This window comes from Cimex lectularius, unplaced genomic scaffold (genome assembly GCF_000648675.2).
Source record: "Cimex lectularius strain Harlan isolate CLEC.00 unplaced genomic scaffold, Clec_2.1 scaffold139, whole genome shotgun sequence".
NCBI lineage: Eukaryota > Metazoa > Arthropoda > Insecta > Hemiptera > Cimicidae > Cimex > Cimex lectularius.
This window is the reverse complement of record NW_019392832.1, coordinates 871,959-878,322: the sequence shown is the minus strand read 5'-3', so window position 1 is coordinate 878,322 and position 6,364 is coordinate 871,959.

The window sequence follows — 6,364 nt, the reverse complement described above, 5'->3', positions numbered from 1 at the left end:
ATTACATAAAATGCACAAGTGAACAAAATCGAATAGTAAAAGGATGTCCAACTCTTTTTGTGTATATCAAAAAACATATAGTATCTATCAACCATTCTAGTTGTCTATGAATCTATTTGACAGTATGCTTATCTGTTGGCCTGATTCTCTCTTTCTCCCACTGTCTCTCTCTCTCTCTCTCTCTCTCTCTCTCTCTCTCTCTCTCTCTTTCTTTCTTTCTTTCTTTCTTTCTCCATCAATATACATTTCTCTAAATATTATTCTGTCGGTTTGTCGGTCTGTTTTTCTCTCTATTTACTTATCCATCTATTTTTCATTCTTTTTGTCAATATATTCGAACGGATAGGCAAACAATTTCGTCAAAGAGATTTTTGATTTTTTTCGTCCCTTAAAAAAGGCTGCTATTAATTTTTCCCATTTTTTTACAATGTTGTGGGCGGAATTATTTCGACTGTCAGTGTATCTCCCTTTCTGCATACATAGGTACTGCCCACAAGCATGTTTGTCTATACCCTCCCTTAAATTTATATTTACCTACTCTCTCTAACTAGCACATATTTATCTATAACATTGTTTTTCCCAATTGTGCACGTTTTAGTTTGGGCCTAATCTCACACGAACGTCTGTTTCAGAAAAAAAAATAGTACCTTCTGTCATTTGTACTGGAACTGTCGGACTGTTCGTTTGGGCAAGATCTTATTGAAACGAAACAGTTATTTATTACTGTACAAAAACTACCTGATGTAAGTAACGGTATCCAAAAACGGCCAATGAGAATATAAATTAATCGTATTTTAACTTGATCGTACTCGGACTCTTTTAATTCAAAGAAAAACAGGTTGTTTCATTTTAGGAGGGACACTCAATTTATGCAATAAAAAGGTTTTAAAACTGGGTTTACGGCCGACTTTATTTAATTATCTACCTATATATAAGTAATTAATCTTTCTCCATAGCCTAGATTCAATTAAGTTATCTTTATTGTCAGCCCAATTGGAATGACCATCAGATAAGATGCTTTATTTTTTTAAATTATCCTAATGTCATAGATAATCTATTGCTGTCTTATTGAAGGGAAATGAAATCAATAGAGATTTAAAGAGTTGATAAGCGTTACAACTGATTTTAACTTTAATTGGAGTTGTAAAATGGTAAAAAGTACATTTCTTCGTAATTACAGTGGAGAATAAAAATGTTCATCAAGGTGAGAAAAACTTATCCATGAAAGTTAATTACAGTTTTGTGATTGATGTATAAAATAAAATTTCTTAAAACAGTTTATCATCAGGTGGTATTTATGATGACATTTTCCCAATGGAATTTGTTAATTTACTCGTAAATAATGTTCCCTTTTTCGACGAAAAAATGCATATAGATACGAAAGTTGATAAGAGCGTGGGACAAACTTTCGATCCAAATTAAAAGAATTAAAGTATAAAATTTTTTTTCAAGAATAAAAAGTGGGCTTAATACCAGTGTTGACAAGCAGGCAGATAACAGATATATATATATCAAGGGCACTCTCTACACGACACGCAAGAATGGAACAATTTCACAGAAGACAAACACTTCGAGTCCTGAAGATGATCTCAATAAAGATCGCAACGTTGGCACGATAAAGAAAATGTTTTTCTGAAACCTACATCAAACCCGACCGCATCTCACGATAAAAAANAAAATAAACAGTCTTATAAAATATCTAAATCTGATTTTATTAAACTACCCCCGAAAGATTTTTGTATGAATCTACCCTTTTAAGTCATACAGACTTTAAAACTTACAAGGTCCCAATACAAAATCCTATGTAATTATGTTGATAATGTAAAGCAGGCTTGTTTTTTTTTATTATCGTCGCAAGTAATTTGTTAAAGTTTTAAGGTAAAAATAGTAAGCGATTACACTACCGCGGCATAACCCCGGTTCGATTAGCAATACAGCCAGATATCTGTCTGCTTTCCTTTCGGTTCGCACTTTTTCCGTCAGATAAGTATTGTGGATTAATCGAAACCGCTGTAAAACAGAAAAAAAACAAGTGGTTAACTTGTTAAACGGGGACCGCGGTAGGCGAGTGGTTAGCATGTGAGACTCTCGGCCCATAGACGCCGCGGGCGTGGGTTCGATTCCCACCGTCGCCTCTGGCCTTTTTTCACGATACCCCCCTCAATACACATATAATAATCGTCACCTTGGCTAAATATGCATCGATCATAAGGCCATTTAAAGATATTTTAAAAAAAACTTGTTTAATTATTTAGAACTTCTCGTTTTGGTAAAAAAAAAAAAAAATCGTAATCAATCATATGACTATCATAACGATTATACAAAACGTAACGTGTGAACGAATTTTGTTTATTTTATTGCTTAATCTTCGCTGCAGGATTTATGATTTTACAGCAACAAAGAACATATGTGGAATTTCATCTATACAAACCGCTCATACGACCATTGAAAATATCTTCATGGATTTACTATGGTCTTATCATCTAAAACAGCATTTTGCAAATAATTTTTTCAAAAAATTTCAAGACATTTATTTTTGTTGTCTGTTTCCAATCATCCTGGTTACTATTTTTCCTTATTCAAGTCCTTTTATGCGTTCCTGAAAGGTGAAAGAGACGTAGCTATGCTTTGTTGGGTCGGCTTCTTTGGTGGATTAAGTCCGGGCTTTTTCGTTGTTTGTCAGTTTTATTATTGTCTATTGTATTTATTTTAAATGGAATAAATGAAGTGTGTCAGTTGTTGACTTGTATGCGTACAGATTGTTGTGCGATTCATGAGGATTTTTGTGGGGGTGAGTTATATCATTTATAGTCATATGTTTTTTTAAAATTTATTATAATAGTTGTTTTAATTAAAATAACATTTAATTAGCTTTCTCTGATTTTGTTTTTTGATTATTTTGTCGAATGTTCATTATATTGATTATTCGGAAATCGTGTGATGCGGTCTGATGTGATGTAGATTTCAGAAAACATTTTCTTTATCGATCCTTTTTAAAAAGATAGTTCCTACTCACAGTAAGTTGTTTTGCAACGATCCGGATTTCGAGCCTTTTAGCTCATCATCAGGTTGAAGGACTTCTACAAGCACGTCTCTCGACATGAATTGCCAAAGTGAACCCGCTGATACCTCCGCCAACGCGACGTTCCAATTATCAGCTGATTTTTTTAATGACGCTCAATTTGAACGTGCGAAACGCGGAAATTATAACACAAATAAATATTAGAATAATAAATACTTAATATTACTATAAATTACTATAAAAATAATAACAATTAAAATAATTAGATTAATTATTTGGATGTTTGATATTATTTATGTACATATTTAAAATGGGAGGTAGATCAAAATCTGTTATATTATTAATGCATTTATCACCATGTTCAATTTTACATTTTTTAATTTCAAATTTCTCAAACCAATCTAGTTCTTTCCCTTTGTTGAAACTATGTAACACTCTTGTATTTAAATTTGAATTGAAATTATGTTTTGTTTCTTTTAGATGGTCCTTAAATTCCGAAAATTTGCTCGATTTAGGCAAGTGTTCTTTTACTCTTGTTTTTATTTCTCTACCGCTTTGTCCTATATATTTAATATCACAATCATTACAATTGAGTTGGTAAACCCCGCTTTTTGCCAAGTTGTCTACTTTGTCTTTAGGTTTTGAGAGGATGTTTTTAAGTGAACCCGTACTTCTAAAAGCTATTCTAAAACCTTCTTGTTTAAAAATTTTACTAACTTTTTCCGATAATTCACCAATGTATGGCAAACAACGGAAACCTAATGATTCATTTGTGGTGGGGTGGCTGAGTCCTATTGTTGATTCGTTTAAAGTTAATTTTTTTATTCTTTTAACTAGCAACCTATCAATAAATATTTCTTGATACCCGTTGTTTTTTGCTAAGGTTTTAATAGTTTTTAATTCTTTTTTATAGTTATCAGGTGTTAGCGGAAGTTTTAACATCCGGTCTATGAGCCAAATGAAACCAGCAGCCTTTTGGGACCATGGGCGTTTCGATCTTTTTAAATTCACTAGTTTTCTTGGTCCGCTTGACCAATTGAGTTCTTTCAATTAATTAAGGTTTTTAATTGAGATAAAAAAGTCAGTGTCACGAGCGGGATTCGAACCCACGACCTTCGATTAAATATGCTGCTGCTCTACCACTTGAGCTATCGTGACTCCGATCCACTCGGACACTAAATTCCCTCTCAACCCCACCTTTTGAATTTTCCCTCCTTTTTGCCATTTTTTCGATCTTTATTGAGATCACCTTCAGAGCTCAAAGTGTTTGTTTTCTCCGTAATTTTGCCATTCTTGCGTGTCGTGTTGAGAATGCCCAAATAGAATCATCGACTAACGGTCACTAATCACCACACGTTAATTATATTGTTTTATAACCAAAAAGACAAGAAATACTCGTTCAAAAATTCGCCTGTTCTCGTCGGTTTCCATTAGGAGATTCGAAATTCTCACAAGGGCGAAGGTATTCCATCCAATCGTGGAAATACCACCGCAAATGTCCAGATAGGAACAGCCCACAAATCCGGGCAGGATTTCGCTTTCGTGGCTCGTCGGAAATCCTCTTCTCGGCTCTCAACTTCTACTTAATTAATTTGTCAGCCGTGATTTATACCCGGTTCGGCGCGATCTCAGTTCGTTTAATACCCTTGACCACGGGAATAAATAAAAGTGGGAACAACCGTGAGAATTGGCCCCCTCCTCCACTACGGATTCAGATATCGTTTTAACCGATGGTCGAACAGGAAGAATTTGAAAATGTTGAATTCGGTTACTTAAAATTCAAACCTAAGCGAAGTTATTAATAAACCGATGGACAACTTTAACTCACCACCCAATTTATTTAGTTTAAAATTAAATCCATAATCTTTTTATAGTAGTTACAGATAATTAAGGACTACAGCCAGTGCAAAGTCGCCGGAAGTCTGAATGTAAACCACTCTACAATAGGAAAGGTTCTTCAACGCTTCAGCGTTAGAGGGGTTCATCCTAGAACGCCAGGTCAGAGTCGATGTAGGTCTATGTACGAGAGAGACGATAGTTCATCCGCCATCAGCTCTACGAAACTGCAGCATTACGGGAAGTGAGATAAGAAGTCTGAAATGTTTCGATTTTCTCCAGGACTGTAAGAAGAAACCTCAAGACCGGTTCGAGGACCTCTTCTTACCACTGCTCAGAAAATGGCCAGGCTTCACATTGCACTGGAACATGTGAATTGGACGTTGGAATATTGGGGACGAGTTGGCAGATGAGGTGAGAGTCGGACTCAAATCTTCAGATGTGCATATTTCATATGGAGACACTCAGGACAAAAATACCCTCTTTGCTGTATGGTTCCTCAGGAAGCATTCCACGGTGGGGCATTGATGTTCTATGGTAGCATTTCCTTGGAGGGCCCACTGAATTGGTTGTTGTGCGAGGATGATATCTAACTAGGACAAAATGGAAGAAAATGTAGTGCCATTGCCCCCCCCCCATCGGTGAGATTCTTACTAATGCAAGATGATTCCAGCCCCCATAGTGCACGTTTGAATTAAACCCAATCTAACATATTTGGGACCAACTTAACTTACATCGTATTACATATCTGAAAAAACGGAAAACAACACTTCTATGAATGTAAAACACAAAAATTTATATTTACATATGTATTGTATTTTTTCAAATCGAGATATGTTTTGTACTTCACCCAGGCCCTGAACATGTTCCGAATAAAGGTCGAAACATCGAAAAAAATGAAAAAGTTTTTTTTTAATACTTCATTCTTGACCGTTCCTCACGACTTCAACAAATTATTGAAGAAGAAGAAGAAAGAAGAAAAATAACTTTATTCTGGGACTGGTGTCCCCTAAGAATAATTTACACGAGATAAAATAAAGGAAGTACCTTCTATGAAGTTAAATAAATAAAAAAAAAATAAAAAAAGATAGAATTCTTTGCACAATGTATGCCGTAAGGCGGCCAGGAGAGAAAATTACGATAATATTAAACAAAAATAATAAATGTTATCGTGAGGTCTCTGCTTGGAGGGAGAGGAGGTGATTATAAAGATGGGATTTAAAGGAGGAAAAGGAGGCAGCGTGACGAATAGAAAGGGGAAGGGAGTTCCAGAGTTTAGGGGCTCGGATCAGAAAGGTTCTTTCGAAGGTATGGGTTGTATGTTGCGGAAGGATGAGGTCGATTGGGGATGAACGGGTCTTACGAGTGAGATTTGGAGGGGTTGGATGATGTAAGGAGGACGACGAGTGTGGATGGACTGGAAAAGAAAGCAACCTAGGAAATACTGTGCATGGAAGGAGGGGAATAGCCAGGAACGTTGGGAGTACAACCCCGACACCCGAGATC